The sequence below is a fragment of the Sus scrofa genome, chromosome 2 (genome assembly GCF_054392235.1).
Source record: "Sus scrofa isolate SSC_HxYL_T2T_F1_AM1 chromosome 2, Sscrofa_HxYL_maternal_Yorkshire_Landrace_v2.0, whole genome shotgun sequence".
Classification (NCBI taxonomy): domain Eukaryota; kingdom Metazoa; phylum Chordata; class Mammalia; order Artiodactyla; family Suidae; genus Sus; species Sus scrofa.
The window spans coordinates 127,722,103-127,739,271 of record NC_139384.1 but is presented as its reverse complement, the minus strand read 5'-3'; the positions used below and the strand labels follow the sequence as shown (position 1 = coordinate 127,739,271).

General features: G+C 39.1%; 1 protein-coding gene across 12 annotated transcripts in view; it reads left to right on the top strand.

Annotated features, from left to right (window-relative positions):
• The window catches only part of APC (APC regulator of WNT signaling pathway), a 324,590-nt gene that overhangs the window by 2,220 nt on the left and 305,201 nt on the right, over window positions 1-17,169 (top strand). The gene's annotated exons all lie outside the window — the stretch shown is intronic.

The window sequence follows — 17,169 nt, the reverse complement described above, 5'->3', positions numbered from 1 at the left end:
CCCTCTTTTATCTTTCAAGCATTCTGTGAAATTGAAGCAGATTTTGAGTTGCCAGTGGAATTGTATGTCCAACTTGGGTTGCACTGGCAGTTTTGCCTCAGGTGAGCTGATATCTTATTATTATAGATTTTAGTGTCTTTATTTGTAGAATCTTTTCTGTAATATAATATTCCTGATACAAATTACCAAATGTGATTGAAAGATTGCATAGAAGGTTTTTATTCTTTACTACAGTATCCAGTAGAGCCACTTAGGCTTGCAAAAACAAAAGATAAGACCCAGGTATAATCATTTGTTGACTAGTTTGGGGTTTTGCTGCCACCTGTTTTATGTTCTTTGATTTTGTGGTTTTGTTTTGTTTTACCTCCAATGGTAATGAAAAGGCTGGAGGTTGGGGGTGGGGCAAGGGTTCTGTTCTAGACTCCCCACAAGGAAAAATACAAAACCATGGAGTCCTGTACATATGACACAGCCTTTTCTGCACAAGGCATTTTCTTTTCCATTTCTTTATTGGACTGGAGAAAAGAAAATCTACTTAACACAAAATTAGAGTTTCCGGAGAAAACAGGAATTCTGTAAGAAGTTTTTTTTTTTTTTTTTTTTTAAACAGCCTATTGAGTTATTTAAATGAGTAGGACACTGTGGGCCTTTCTGGGAACAGCCCCCACCCCTTGTGTCCTTTGGCCTCTTGTATATGGAAAAGCTTTAGCCCACTAGGCCTTCCCCATGTTCCAAAGAGAAAACTTAATCAGAGAGGTGAGAAAACACAGAAAGGAAAACAGTCAAGCAAGGCAAAAATCATAGTATTTTGGCTGTAAAATGAAGTCAAGGACCTTCAGTTCTTCCTCAAAGGCAGATAATGTTCTGAGTCATAGCCTTTCATTGCTTTGAAGATACTAAAACCCCCCACCAGGTAGAAGTTAACTGCTGACTACCAGCTGGTAGACCCCAAATTGGTTGGAACCAGTAGGTTGATGATGTTAACTCCTGAAGCATCACCTTGTTACCTTACCACCAATCGATCAGAAGGATGTTCACAAACTGATCAGGCACTGGCCACCCTCTCCCTCACCTTGTCTTTAAAAACCCTTCCCTGGGAGTTCCCTGGTGGCTCAGTGGGTTAAGGATTCAGCATAGTCACTGCTGTGGTGTGGGTTCAGTCCCTGGCCCTGGGATGCCATGGACGAGGCCAAAAGAAATAAAAATTAAACAAAAAACAAACAAACAAACAAAAAAAACCCTTCCTTGAAAGCTGTCACGGAGTTCAGGTCTTTTGAGCATGAGCTGCCCCTTCTCCTGGTTTGTGTTGCAATAAACACCAAACTTTCCTTCACCATAACACAGTGTCAGGAGGTTGGCTTTACTTGGGGTAGGCTAATGGACCCGTCTGGTTCAGTAACACTAAAACTGGCACACTCTAAACTGAATATATTTTAAGTATATGATTTGGCAAGTTTTGACATACATATTCATAAAACCATCACCGCAGTCAAGCTAGTAAACCTGTCCGTCGCTCCCTAAAGTTTCTTCCTGTACCTTTGTAACCTCTCCCTCTAACTCTTCAGCACACCTCACCTCCCAGGCAACCACACACCTGCTTTCTGTCACAGTAGATTATCAAAATTTTCTAGAGTTTTATATAAATGGAGTAATTATACCAAGACTTTTTCTTGTCTGATTTGTTTCACCTCGCATAATTGTTTTGATATTTATCCATGTTGTTATGTACATCAATAGTTTTTTCATTCGTATTGCTCTGTAGCTTCGTATTGCTTTGAATATGTGTATACCATAACTTGTGTATCCATTCGTTTGTTTGGTTTCTAGTTTTTGACTCTTCCAACTAATACGAATGTTTCTGTGAAGGCTGTACTAGTCAGCTCCAGCTGCTAAAACAAAATGCCATGGGCTGGGTGGCTTAAACAGCACTCGTTTTCTTACAGATCTGGACACTCGAAGTCCAAGATCAAGGTGCTAGGATGGTTTTATTCTGATGAAACCTCTTCTACTGGCGTCTAGTTGGCTGCCATCCCACTGTGTGCGCTCACATGCCCTTATCTTTCTTGGGAGCTATGGTCGGAGACCATGAGCTACGTGTGTTCTCATATAAGAATACTAAATCTATCCTATCAGGGCCCTACCCTTATGACTCTTTTAACCTTAATTACCTCCGTACAGGCCCTCCAAATAATAGTCACGTTAGGGGTTAGAGCTTCAATATAGAGATTTGGAGGGGATACAATTCAGTCCATAGCAAAGATCCACACCTTTGTGTGGACTTGTAATTTGTTTGTTTGTTTGTTTATGCCACAGAGGGCAGTGACTTGATGTAGGATCTCAGTTCCCAAACCAGGAATTGAGCCCAGGTTGTAGTGGTGAAAGCACCAAGTCCCAGCCACTACACCACTGGGGAACTTCCAATGTTTTTATTTATCTTGAAATTAAAAAAAAAAAAGAAATCATTGAATCAGAAGATAGACAAATGGTAAATAATAGTAAAGCTGCTAATATCATTTGTCATTCAGGAAATAAGAATTAAAATCACCATTAAATACTACTACAGTCCTAATAATGGCTATACCACCATGCCAAGTATTGGCGAGGTAAGAAACAATTAGTGCTCTCTTACACTGCTGGTATGAATGTAAGGCGGTAGAATCTTTGGATAACACTTTGACAGTTTTTTAAAAAGTTGAACGTATACAGTCCACAGGATCTTTGAAGAAAACTTTCTCTGCCTATCCACAGGAACAAATTAACAAGATACTATTCAAACACATTTTCCCCCCAGGAGAATCATATAGTTTTTCAACATGTGCATAACATAATACAGTCTATTTTAAGCATTGTGTCAAAACCTTTGATCTCTCTTCAGAGATTTTTAGGAAAATATTTTCTTTGGTCAAGATGACATTTTGTCATAATAAGCCTAAGTAAATGAGTCAAATGACAAACAAATTCAGAGTAGATAGAATTTTATGGAAATATGTAGACCATCTGTGAAGGACTGCAGGAATCCCATCCTGGAAGAAGCCACTTCACTTTACATAAAACAGGCCCCCACCCCTTGCTGAAACACGCACTTCAAAATGCCAGACCCACAATTCTACTTAAAGCACCATATTCTTCTTAGGAAGATGTATTTAAACAATTCATGTCCTCTGTCATCTTTATATAATTTTACATTTTCCAAACTTCAGAAAATTAACTAACTTGAAAAAAAAGAGGAAAAAAACCACCTTGAAAACCTTGACGGTAAATAATTTAATTACTTAAATACCTGACGGCAATGCAGCAGAATCACCAGGAAGACTTGTTAAAACACAGATTCCAGCCCCACCCCCAGAGTTTTGGATTCAGGAGGTCTGGAATGGGGCCTGAGAATTTGGATTTCTAGCGAGTTCCCAGGTAATGCTGATGGTGCATATGGGAACTACACTTTGAGAACCACTACTTTAGAGCTTATCTCTCAAAAAATTTTTTTAAAACAGGTTGTTTCTAATTACCTGTGAATAATTTTTTTAAAGGGGACGCTTTACCAGCAGCCCCCTGCTTATTCTACCCCATCCATCACAATAATGCCTGTCAAAGAAAAGGGTCTTGAAGACCCTGCCAAGTCGGGTACCTAACAAAGAGTAGTTTTAAGGAAGGGAGCTATTGTCATACTACCACCTAGTCTATTTGGATACCTTACTCATTTTTCTTTCTCATGTATATGTGCCCAGACATATACATTCAGTTTTTAAGACCATCCTGCCTTCTGACTCACTTCATATATATGTAATTAACCAGCTGTCCTATCCTCTAAGTACTGAAGCCTTAGATCCCGTTTGTTGAAATGCCTCAAGGGCGTTACCCACATTTCAAGGGAAATCATCTCCCAAGATGGCTATCTAAGCTGTTTCTTCATCCTTATGATCTTGTAAATGTTCTTTGGAGTTTAGGGAGAATTCTTACTTTGCATAGTTTTTAATCCTTGTGGATATGGTTCATATTTAGTATGAAAGGTTTGGAACTTTGGCTTTGAAATACCCTAGTCTCCCCTTTGTTGTTCAAATGTATACTAGCAAAAAATAAGAGCAGAGCTAGTTAATAGGTCTAGTTCCTTTGGGGACGTTTTTTGAGTTTTTAAAGCAGGTTAACATCCATCACCTCTTAGATTAAAAGAGATTCCAAATATTGGCAAGAGAAATGGGTCTTTTGTTACATGATAGGTGGAATTTTAGATTGATTTAGGTTTTCTGAAATGCAATGGGTCATACATAAAATAAATACATGTACACACTGAACCAGAAATTAGATATCTAGGAGTTTATCCTTATCAAATAATAGACAGATATGTATATAAAAATATATTTACTACAGCAGGTTTATGATATTAAAACTTTTTAAACAATCTAAGTACCCAACTACCAGGAGTTATTGGATTAACTTATCATGTTTGCATATAATAGAATACTCAGTAGTAATTAGAAAAGATGACATTGATGTAAATGCACTGACGTGGAAAGCTACCCAAGGTAAGCAGTGAAGTAAAAAAAGAACAGCTTATATAATAGCGGAAATGTCCATTTTTGTGTGTTTGTTTTTAGGGTCCTACTCACCGCATCTGGAAGTTTCCAGGTTAAGTATCGAAACAGAGTTGTAGCTGCAGGTCTATGCCACAGCCTCATCAACACTGGATCCCAGTCACGTGTGCAACCTACTCTGCAGCTTGGAGCAACTCTGAATCCTTAACCCACTGAGCAAGGCCGGGGATCAAACCCATATCCTCAATGACTTTTTGTGAGGACTCTATTTATTCTCACCCTCTGAGCCACAATGGGAACTCTTGTTTGTTTTTATTTTTATTTTATTTTATTTCATTTTATTTATTTTATTTTATTTTATTTTATTTTATTTTATTTTATTTTATTTTATTTTATTCTATGCTTTATAGGCCCGTTCCTGTGGTATATGGAAGTTCCCAAGCTAGGGGTTGAATCTGAACTACAGCTGCTGGCCTACACCACAGCCACAGCAACTTGGGATCCAAGCAGCATATGTGACCCATATCACAGGTCATGGCAATGTCAGATCCCTGACCCACTGAGACCAGGGATCGAACCCACATCATCATGGATACTAGTCAGATTCATTTCCACTGAGCCACATTGGGAACTCCTCCTTGTTTGTTTTTAAAAGAAAGTTTGCGTTTTTTTTTTTTTTACAGTGAGCATGAATTAATTTAAAATAGAAATTAACTTTTATATTAAACAATGTAATGCTGCCAAATTACTAGTTAATGAAATTGACTTTCATTTAAAAAGGAACTCCTTTCCTAGGTTCTTACCTGGTCTCTAATGTGTTGACCATTTTATCTGGTTCATATATTCTGGTTCGTACCCTGAATAAAGCATATCAACTTTATTAACAACAATTTAGTGATCCAGATATTAATCTATCTGTAGACATTTGAGGAAATTAGCTTTGGGTTCCCAACAATTATTTTGATTTTAAATCAGACTAACCCTGTCACCTTAGGGAAGTCCCATCATCTTTCTGTGCCTCAGCATGCTTGATATAAATAAGGGGCCTGGGGCTTATCTTCTGGGGCTTCTTGATCTTCACCTCCAGCATGTGCTTCCCATCCCTCTGTTCTGGAAACAACACATTGTTCTTCCTGTAAGGGTGGTATCCCGGGGAAGGAACAGCCCAGTGTAACATCTGGCAGAGAAACGGAAGATGACCTCTGTACTCACGTCAGACCTTCTGATTCTGACATTAGGAAAATGTCAGGAAAAACTGAATACAGTCATTTTCTCCAGGGAAGGTGATTGGTGGTCAGGTCTAAAGTGGAGACTTAACATTTTACTCTATCCTTTTTATATATTTGAGTTTTATGTCCTTTTTGTTCTGTGCATGTGTTACCTAGTCACTACAGAATTTTTTTTTTTTTTTTTTTTTTTTTTTTTGCTTTCTTTTTTTAGGGCTGCACCCAAGGCATATGGAGGTTCCCAGGCTAGGGGTCTAATCGGAGCTACAGCTGCTAGCCTGTGTTGTAGCCATGGCAACACGGGATCCCAGCCGTGTCTGCGACCTACACCATATCTCACAGCAATGCCAGATCCTTAACCCACTAAAGGATCGAACCTGCAACTTCATGGTTCCTAGTTGGATTCATTTCCACTGCACCACAATGGGAACTCCATACAGAAATATTTTAAAGTCACTGTTCTTGTTTTTTATTTTTTTAGGGCCGTATCTGCGGTATATGGAAGTTCCCAAGCTAGGGGTCAAATCTGAGCCACATCTGCAACTTACTCTGTGTCCCGTGACGTCAGATCCTTAACTCACCGAGCAAGATCAGGGATCGAATCCGCATCCTCATGGTTGCTAGTTGGGTTCTAACCCTCTGAACCATAACAGGAACTCCTTAGTCGCTGTTGAAATTACCAAGTATTAGAATTCCCTGGTGGCTCAGCTGGTTAAGGCTTGGATCACATCTGTGATGTAGGTTCAATCCCTGGCCTAGGAACTTCTCCATGCTGTGGGTGTGACAAAAAAAAAAAAAAAAAAAAGGAAAGGAAAGAAAAAGTATAGTTTTTGATTTCATTTTTTAAAACAAGTTACTATAATAATGAATGGATTTATGTAAAATAACAGTGACTATCTCTGTGGTAGAACTGTGAGAGAATTTTGTTTTATTTTCTATGATTTTATTTATTTTTGTGAAATTTCTTCCATGAATATCACCCCCATGGCCAAATGAATCTTTTCAATTGTAAGCATTAATCTAACCAAAAAAAAAGTAAAAATACAGGGTAAAAGGAAACCAAATAAGCACATCAAAACAAGGGGAGCTTATCACACAACCTCTCTTAGCAACTAAGTCACCTGAAACAGGCAAGTGCTCAGGGCATGGCCTGGGAATCACTGACTTTCAGCCCCTCAATCCTCTTGCCCTCTCTCCATGTGAGAAGTTTTCTCAGCTTAAAACCTCCCTCTTCCTAAAATCCTCCTCTTTCAAAACCTCCACCGCTGCTCCATTTTCATCTCAGTAGGTCCACCCACTGCTCAGATATGTGGGTTTGGATTGGGTCCCAATCCAATCTGCATTATTATTATTATTATTATTTTGTCTTTTTGCCTTTTCTAGGGCCGCTCATGTGGCAGATGGAGGTTCCCAGGCTAGGGATCAAATCGGAGCTGTAGCCACCAGCCTATGCCAGAGTCCAATATGCATTATTACCACCCCTTTACCAGCCTGTAGTTGCTGAACGTCCCTGTTTGGCTTATTCACTGTTGAGTCCCAAGCATCTGTCACAGAACTTGACAGTAGGCTCATAGTATGTGTTGAATGAATATGTGAGATCACTTGTACAAGTTCCACCTGTGACATGCAGCCTGCACATTTCTTTTGAGTTCCCCTCACCTGAACTTGATTCCCTTCAAAAAAACAAAACAAAACCACAAAAAAACTCTTGCTTTGCCAGCTATCCATCTTCTTTTCCAAAAACAACTTTTGCTGATGTGGTACTAGAGAGTTGGAGTAAGCATACAGTCTTTATTGTATATTGAAATGTGCATCTTACCCTTGGGCTTCTCATTGCTCTGTGTATCAGTGGGTTCTGTGGTTGGCACTTGGGTCTCAGTTGTGTTATGAGATACCCCCTTATTTTCTGTGGAAGTTCACTTGAATAAGCAATTGGACAGTAGTAGAAATTCCAGTTCTCTTAGTGCACTTACAGATCCGAGTTTAAGTCTGAGGTATATTGAATAAATACCAAATACTAATATTGGAGTTCCCTGGTGGCCTAGTGGTTAAGGATCCAGTATTGTCACTGCTGTGGCTTAGGTTGCTGCTGTGATGGAAGTTCAGTCCCTGGCCTGGGAACTTCCCAGTGCCACAGGTGTGGCAAGAAAAAAAAAAAAAGAAGAAGAAGAAGAAGAAAGAAAGCTTAGTTGAGGGAGTTCCTGTTGTGGCTCAGTGGGTTAAGGACCCAGCACTGTCTCCGTGAGGGTTTAGGTTCCATACCTGGCTTCACTCTGTGACATAGGTTGCAGATGCAGCTCCAATTTGAACCCTAGCCCAGGAACTTCCAGATGCCACAATTTATGGAACTTTATGCCATGTGCAGCCATTAAAAAAAAAAAAAAAAAAAAAAAAAGAAAGCTCAGAAAGCTCAAGTTGTGTCTTCTTAAGTGCTGTTAAATATATATTATATACTTTGGGGAAAAAAAAAGAAAGCTTGGTTGAGTTCAAAATGAGAATTGATCTCTAATAAATCCTTTAATCCAGGTTTAGAGCATGTTTTATTGATATTATGATTGGAATTGTTGTGTGGTTATATTATAAAACAGTGGCAAGCAATATAATTACACAGGACCTGTAGCATGTGAAATCTGGAAGGAATTTTAATGATCACCCAGTCTCACCCCTTAATTGTCTTACAGATGAAGCTATTGAGACACAAAGAGATGAAGTGTTTAACTCCTGGCAGAGTTGGGTTTAACCACAGGACTCCTGCCTTTAAGTTTTTTTGTTTTTTTTTTTAATTGAAGTGTAGTTGATTTACATACTGTGTTCGTTTCAGGTGTATAGCAAAGTCCATTAAGCTTATTACAAGATACTGAATATAATTCCCTCTGCAAACTAGTAAATCCTTGTTGCTTATCCATTTATGTATAGTGCTTTTACATGTTAATCCCATACTCCTAATTTTTCCCTCCCTCCCTCCCCCCTTTGATAACCATAAGTTTGTTTTCTATGTCTGTTTATGTTTCATATATAGTTCATTTGTATTATTTTTTAGATAACACATATAAGTAATATCATACAGTATTTTTCTCTCTCTCTCTGACTTTACTAAGTATAATATCCTCTAGGTCCATCCATGTTGCTGCAGGTGGCACTATTTCATTTTTTATGGCTGAGTAATATTCCGTTATATATATATCCCATCTTCTTAAGCCAGTTGCCTGTTGATGGGCACTTGGGTTGTTTCCATATCTTGGTTATTATAAACAGTGCTGCTATGAATATTGTGGTGCATGTATCTTTTTTAATTAGAGTTTTAGTCCTTTCTGGATATTTACCCAGGAGTAGGGTTGCTAGATCATATGGTAGCTCTATTTTTAGTTGTTTTTTTTTTTTCGTCCTTTTGCCATTTTATCTTGGGTCGCATATGGAGGTTCCCAGGCTAGGGGTCTAATCAGAGCTATAGCTGCAGCCCTATGCCACAGCCACAGTAATGCAGGATCCGAGCCTCGTCTGTGGCCTACACTACAGCTCACGGCAATGCCAGATCCTTAACCCCTGAGCAATGCCAGGGATTGAACCTGCAACCTCACAGTTCCTAGTCAGGTTCATTAACCACTGCACCACAACGGGAACTCCTATTTTTAGTTTTTTAATGAAACTCCATACTGTTTTCCACAGTGGCTCTACCAATTTACGTTCCTACCAACAGTGTGGGAGGGTTGCCTTTTCTCCACACCCTCTCCAGCATTTATTATTTGTATACTTTTTGATGACAGCCATTCTGACTGGTATGAGGTGATACGTCATTGTAGTTTTGATTTGCATTTCTCTATTAATTAGTGATTTTGAGCATCTTTTCATATGCCTGTTGGCCATCTCTCTGTTTTCTTTGGAAAAAATGTCTTTTTAACTGTTCTGCCCATTATTTGATTAGGTTGTTTGTTTTTTGACATTGAGTTATATGAGCTATTTATATATCTTGGATAATTTTTGTCAGTTGCATCATTTGCCAATATTTTCTGCCATCCTGTAGACTGTCTTTTCATTTTGTTGATGGGCAAAAACTTTAAAGTTGATTAGGTCTCATTTATTTATTTTGGGATTTCTTCCCTTTGCCTTGGGAGAATGATCTAAGAAAATATTGCTAGGAAAATGTTTTTCCTATATTCTCTTTTAGGAGTTTTATGGTATCATGTATTATTATATTTAGGTCTTTAAACCAATTTGAGTTTATTTTTGTATGAGGTGTGGAAGAGTGTTCTAATTTCATTGATTTACATGTAGCTGTCCAACTTTCCAAACACCATTTGTTGAAGAGACTGTCTTCTCCATTGTATATTCCTACCTGCTTTGTTGGACATTAATTGACTATAGGTGTGTGGGATTATTTCTGGGGTCTCTATTATGTTCCATTGAGCTATATGTCAGTTTTTGTGCCAGTACTACACTGTTTTAGTTACTGAAGTGTAGTCTGAAATCTCGAATTTTTATGTGTCCAGCCTTGTTCTTTTTTTTATCTCAGGATTGCTTTGGTCGTTCTGGACCTTTTTTTTGGTTCCATATAAACTTTAGGATTGTTAGTTTTTGGTTTTCCAGGTTTTTTTGGTTTTGGGTTTTTGTTTTGTTTTGTTTTGTTTAAGGCTGCACCCAGGGGATATGGAAGTTCCCGCGTAGGGGTTAAAGTGAAGCTGCAGCTGCTGGCCTACACCACAGCCACAGCAATGTGGGATATGAGCCACATCTGCAACCTATACCACAGCTCATGGCAAGGCTGGATCCTTAGCCCACTGAACAAGGCCAGGGATGGAACCTGCATGCTCATGGATACTAGTCAGATTCCTCACCTCTGAGCCACAACGAAAACTCCAGGATTGTTGTTTTAGTTCTGTGAAAAAAAAATGTCATGGTTATTTTGATTGTATTAAATCTGTGTATTGCTCTGGGAAGTATGGCCATTTTAGCAATAGTAGTTATTCCATTCCAAGACCATGAAATATCTTTTCATTTCTTTGAATCATCTTCACTTTCCTTTATCAGTATTTTATAGATTTCAGTGTCTAGGTCTTTCGCATCCTTGGTTAAATTTATTGCTGGGGTTTCTTTGGGAGGGAGGGGAGATGCAATTTTAAATGCGATGGTGTTTTTTACTTTCTCCTTCTGATATTTCATTTTTAGTGTAAAGAAATACAAGATTTCTTTATATTAATCTTGTACCCCACTATCTTGATCAATTTATTTGGCATTTTTACTTCTTCTCTTCCAACTTATGTACCTTTTATTTCTTTTTCTTGTCTGATTGCTCTGGCTAGGATTTCCAATACGATGTTGAATAGGAATGAAGAGAGTGGGCATCTTTGTTTTGTTCCTCAATTTAGTGCAAAGACTTTCAGCTTTTCACCAGAGAGTATATTATGTTGGCTGTAGGTTTGTCATAAATGGCTTTTATTATATTGAGACATGTTCCCTCTATACCCAGTTGATGAGTGTTTTTTCCTAAAGAATATTAAATTTTGTCAGATGATTTTTCTGCGTCTCTTGAGATGATCATGTTTTTTGTGACCCAGTATGTGATCTATCTTAGAGAACATTCATGCATGCTTGAAAAGAATGTGTTTTCTCAGTTTTTTGCATATAGTGTCATGTAGTTGTCAATTGCCCTCAACTGGTCTCTTGTGTCATATAGGACCTCTGTTGCCTTGTTGAATATTTGTCTGGATGATTTGTCCTTTGATATCAGTGAGGTGTTAAAGTCTCCTACTAATATTATATTATTCTCAATTTCTTACTTTTTGTCTGTTAGTGTTTGTTTTATATATTTATGTGCTCCTATATTGGGTGCATTTGTGTGTAATACTTTCTTCTTGCATTGGCCACCCCATGGTGTATGGTGCTCTCGGGCCAGGGATCATATCTGAGCCATAGTTGCACCCTAAGCCACAGCTGTAGCAATGTTGGATCCCCAACCCACTGTGCCAGGCCAGGGGTCAAACCCATGTCCCAGTGCTCCCAAGATGCTGCCAATCCTGTTGCACCACAGCAGGAGCTCCAGATTGTTTTTTGATCCAGTCTGCCACTCTGTCTTTTATTGAAGCATTTAGTACATTGACATTTAAAGTAATTATTGATAGGTATGTACTTATTGCCATTCTAATTCTTGTTTTCCAGTTCTTTTTGTAGTTTTTCTTTGTTCTTTTCTTCTTTTTGTTTTTCCTTTTGTAACTTGTTGTTTTTCTTTTGTTGTATGCTTGAGTTCCTTTCTTTTCAGTGTTTGTGAATCTATTGTATGTTTTTGATTTGTGAAAGTATGTTGATCCATATTTATATCTACTTGCTATAAACTGACAGTCATTCAAGTTCAAACACATTCTAAATGATCTACATTGTTATACTCCCATTCCCAACATTTCATGATTATGATGTCCTATCTTTCATCTTCATGCTTATCTTTTTACTGTTAATTGTAATTATATTTGCTTTTACAATTTTTATTGGTTTTTAATATATGTACTAACATATTTAGGTTAATTCAATCCTTCCATATATTTGTCTTTCCTATTGTAATTTTCCCTCTCCTATAGATTCTTGATTCTTTTCTATTTAGAGAAGACCCTTTTTAAAAAAAATGTTTTTGTTTTATGGCCACACTTGCAGCATATGGAATTTCCCTGACCAGGGATCAAATCTGTGCCGCAATTCCAGGCTGCGCCACAGCTGCAGCAATGCCCGATCCTTAACCTGCTGTGCCACAAGGGAATCCCAAGAAGTCCCTTTAAAATTTCCTTTAAGGTAAGTTTAGTATTGCTGAATTCTTTCAGTTTTGCTTGTCTGAAAAATTCATTATCTTTCTATTTTAAATGATAATCTTGCTGGATAGATTATCCTAGGCTGAAGGTTTTTCCCTTTCAAGACTTTGAATATATTGTACCACTCCCTTATGACATGTAAAGTTTCTGCAGAGATATCAGCTAATAGCTTTTGGGGAGGTTCCCTTAACTGACTCTGTTTTTCTCTTGCTGCCTTTAGAATCTCTTTAACTTTTGCCATTTTAATTGTGATATGTCCTGATGTGGGTCTGTTTGGGTTCATCTTGTTTGTGACCCATTGTGCTTCATGTATCTGTTTCTTTAAGTTTGGGAAGTTTTCAGCTATAACATCTTCGAATTCATTTTTTTTTTTCTTTTTTCTTCTACTGTGGCATATGGAAGTTCCTGGGTCAGGGGTCAAATCAGAGCTGCAGCTGCAACTACAGACATATACCACAGCAACAGCAACACTAGGTCTGAGCTGCATCTGTGACCCACACCACAGCTTGTGGCAATGCTGGATCCTCAACTCACTGAGCAAGGCCAGGGATTGAACCTGCATCCTCATAAACTCTGTATCAGCTTCTTAACCCACTAAGCCACAACAGGAACTCCTCAAATACATTTTTGCTCCCCTACTCTCTCTCTTCTTCTTCTGGACCTCTATTTTGTATTGGTCCTCATGCCATTACAAATACTCTCATAGATCTCATGTCGCTTTCTCGGTTTTTTTTGTTTTGTTTTGTTTTTTTTGTCTTTCTGTCTGCATTCCGGTTGGGTGATTTACATTATTCCAACTTTCAGATCACTTATTTGTTCTTCTGCATCATTCAGTCTATTATTCACTTCTTCTCTTTTTTTTAGGGTCGCACCCATGGCACATGGAGGTTCCCAGGCTAGGGGTCTAATTGGAGCTATAGCTGCTGGTCTGTGCCACAGCCACAGCAATGCCAGATCTGAGCCACATCTGTGACCTGCACCACAGCTTATGGAAATCCCAGATCCTTAACCCACTGAGTGAGGCCAGGGATTGAACCCGAAACCTAATGGTTCCTAGTCAGATTCATTTCCATTGTGCCATGATGGGAACTTCTATTCACTTTTTCTCAATTGATTTTTATCTTGTAATTGAGTTGTCTAATTTTGGCTCCTTTTTATAATTTCTAGTTTCTTATTATATTAATCTGCATTACTATTGATAAAATTTTAAAATTCATTTAGCATTTTTATTACATCTTTTTTGAACTTAGTGTCTAGTAGAATGGTAAGATCCATTTCATTAATTATTCTTTCAGGAGATTTCCCATGTTCTTTTAATTGGGCATTGTTCCTCTGCCTTTTTATTTTATTTAATGTTTTCTGTCTCTATGAATTTACAAGAAACAGTTATCTACTATGATCTTGGAGGGATGTTTTTACATGGGAGCATTTGAATAGATTGTGCATTTCCAATATTTTTGGTGTGAGGGCTGGTTTCAGTATGGACGCCAGCCACATCTTTCCTCAGGGTGTGTTGGTTGTTTTCCCCTTGATAGGGGTTGTAGTTGGTTTTGGAGGATTTAAAGCCTTTACAGGATGTGAGGCAGGGTTTCCTCTCTGCTATGTGAACTGTTGCCGCCCTGTTAAGGGTGAGGCTTACTCCTCAGTTGTTGGAGTAGAACCCACGAGGGTCAGATTTAATCATGCTCCCATTGCCCATGAGTTTGAGTCCTGCACCAAAGGAGGTGATTGTTGAAGAAAGTGAGATCCATGTGGTCACAGAGGACCTAATCACTGCCTGTGTAGGCATCCATGGTGCCATTGAGAGGCTGCACAATGTCATGTCCCTTTCTCTGTTGTGTTCATCCGAGATCCGGTTCAAGGCTATGGTGTGGTGTAGGCTATGGTATGGAGTAAGCTGGGGTTGGGGATCAAGGTGGCTGCACTGCTCCCTGAGACCTAAACTGCCTCTGTGGCAGACTTCTCCCAAGATCTCTCTGGGCCACATTCAACACTAAGCTGCTGTGTGGAGTAGGCAGAGTTGGGGCACTTGCCCTGGGAAATGAACTGCTGCATACTCCTTCTAAGGGATGGTCTGTCCGAAATTTACCCAGTGCTTAACTGCTTCATGCTCTTGTGATGCTGTTCCGTGCATAAGCTCACAATATCTGCTCAGGCTAGACCCCCTGCTCCATGCATGCAGTGACCATGGCCTCCATAATCCCACCCAGATCACACCCCAAGCTCCCCACTCTGTCTCTGTGTAACTAGACCAAATCTTTCCCCAGATTTCACACCAGGCTGTGGTGTGGAGTGAGCAGAGCCATGGTGCTAACCCTTGCAGATTGGGAAGTGTGACAAGATTGAAGCTGCCAGTGCAAGGCGCTCTCTGCCCTGCTTGTTAGCAAGCCAGCACATGTGCACTGCTCTTTAGAATCTAGGCTTCTCCAGATCTTCTATCTGTTCTAGTGCATTTCCCAGAAGTCAAGGGGGCTGTCTCCTCTATGCAAAACCCCAGGATTGCCTGCTTACATCCCAGGGTAAGGGTCTACCCATGTGTCCCTTCTCCTCCTTATAGATCCCTGCCAGGGATGCAAGTCCTAACTTGATACATTTTCTTTCCATCCTACCCGGTTACATGGAGCTCTTTCTTGCCGTTTTGGTTGTATATGAGATCTTCTGCCAGGTTCCAGTTAGTTTTTAAGTCCTAATTTACCAATTTTTTTCATTTATAATCCACCATTACTTATAGTATAAAATAGCCCAAAACTCTAAGAAAGTATGAAATTAAGCCTTGTTGTGTTTATATATAATGCATATTCCACTAATGTATATCTGAATATGCATAGCCCAGGTTGTAAATAGGGTAAAACAATATGTAAGAGGGGCTGTATATCCAACCATGATCAAATTACTATATTTTCATTGGATCTAAAATGCCATTGATTATATTAGTACCTTATTTACCACCAAGAAAGAATTAATTGAAAATACTGTCAATTATAAGAGATAACTCAGTTTTATAAATATTAACATTTGAGGGAAAATGTCATCTTAAAAACTGACAAAGTTTAGGGATAAGTAGGATTATGTTTTTACTACTCTTTTCTGCTAAAATGATTTAATGTTACTGATGTCTCTACATCGTACTCATTGGTAAATATAAGTGAGAACACAGGTATAAATGTTTTCATGCAGCAGATGTATATGAGAAAGAATGCATGTATTTAATTTTTTTAAATCACATGATAGGAGTTCCCATCGTGGTACAGCGGAAACAAATCTGACTAGGAACTATGAGGTCGCGGGTTGGATCCCTGGCCTCACTCAGTGGTTTAAAGATCCAGCATTGCTGTGAGCTGTGGTGTAGGTGGCAGACACGGCTCAGATCTGACATTGCTGTGGCTGTGGCCTAAGCTGGTGGCAACAGCTGTGATTAGACCCCTAGCCTGGGTGCAGCTGCGGGTGCGGCCCTAAAAAAAGACAAAAACAAAAACAAAAATTTCGAAAACACAACTTATACCAGCCTTTAAAATAGAGTTGATTTCCTTGATGACTATACATTTCAAGGATCATCCAAGAACTGTCTCTAATTCTCTATGTCCTTTTGCCTCTGCCACCTACATGTATTGATCTTTAACTCAGCCCAGCTTCTCTTGAAGCTATCAGATGCTGGGGTAATTCCAGGACTCACATCTGTTGTCCGCACCACACAGGGCAAAGGGAGCCAACCAGCTTAACTGTCCTAGTTGGAGGCCCAGGGTTCACACCGATGGACCCCAACACACAGGTCAGTGAGTCATTAGGAGCAGATTCTGGAGCCGAACTGCCAGAGGTCAAAATCCAACCTTTCTCACTATTTATAAGCACTGAGCCTCAGAGCAGCACAAGGTGGGGGTTATAATAGTACCTACCTCATGCAGTTGTCATGAGGATTAAATGGACTCACACAGTGCTTAGAACACTGCCTGGTGCTTAGTACCCGCTGTGAAGTGTTGTTGTGGTTGATGAAGCTGATGATGGTGATGATTTCATCCATCCTTGAAGCAATCCCTGTGGCTAAAGGGAGACTGTACTGGATGGCTTAGCCTAGGTCACAAGTCCCTTCCTGAGCGACAGGCAGCATTTGCTTCTCTGGAATCACACTAGTCCCCAAATAGGGGCACGGAGAAGGAATAACTAGGCAATTAACTAGGTGTAGAAAGCAGGTAGGAATAACCAACAAATGTCCAGTACCCCAATCATGACTTAAATACACAGGGTTGGTTGATTGACAAATCATATTCTGAAATGAAGACTGTGTGTTTAAGGTAAATAATCATCCTGTGCCATATGTCTTTGACAAATATGTATTTTCATGTACCAAATTTCCATATTGTATAAATCATACACCCATAAAACGCTATGCAGCCTCCCTTTGTCCTCACATATTGCCACTCATTTTACTATTCAGTCAGAACAAACTGACAATCCATTGTGTAACCAGGCTTAACAGTGAGCAAACTGCACATGGTTTCTGCCCTCATGGAGTTTGCCGTCTTATAGAATGATATTTCCTAGCAAGTATTAATCTTCCTTTAGCTAGATCACTATTATATAAGATAGAGGTATAAGTAAAACCCTGGAAAACCAATATGTGAATTT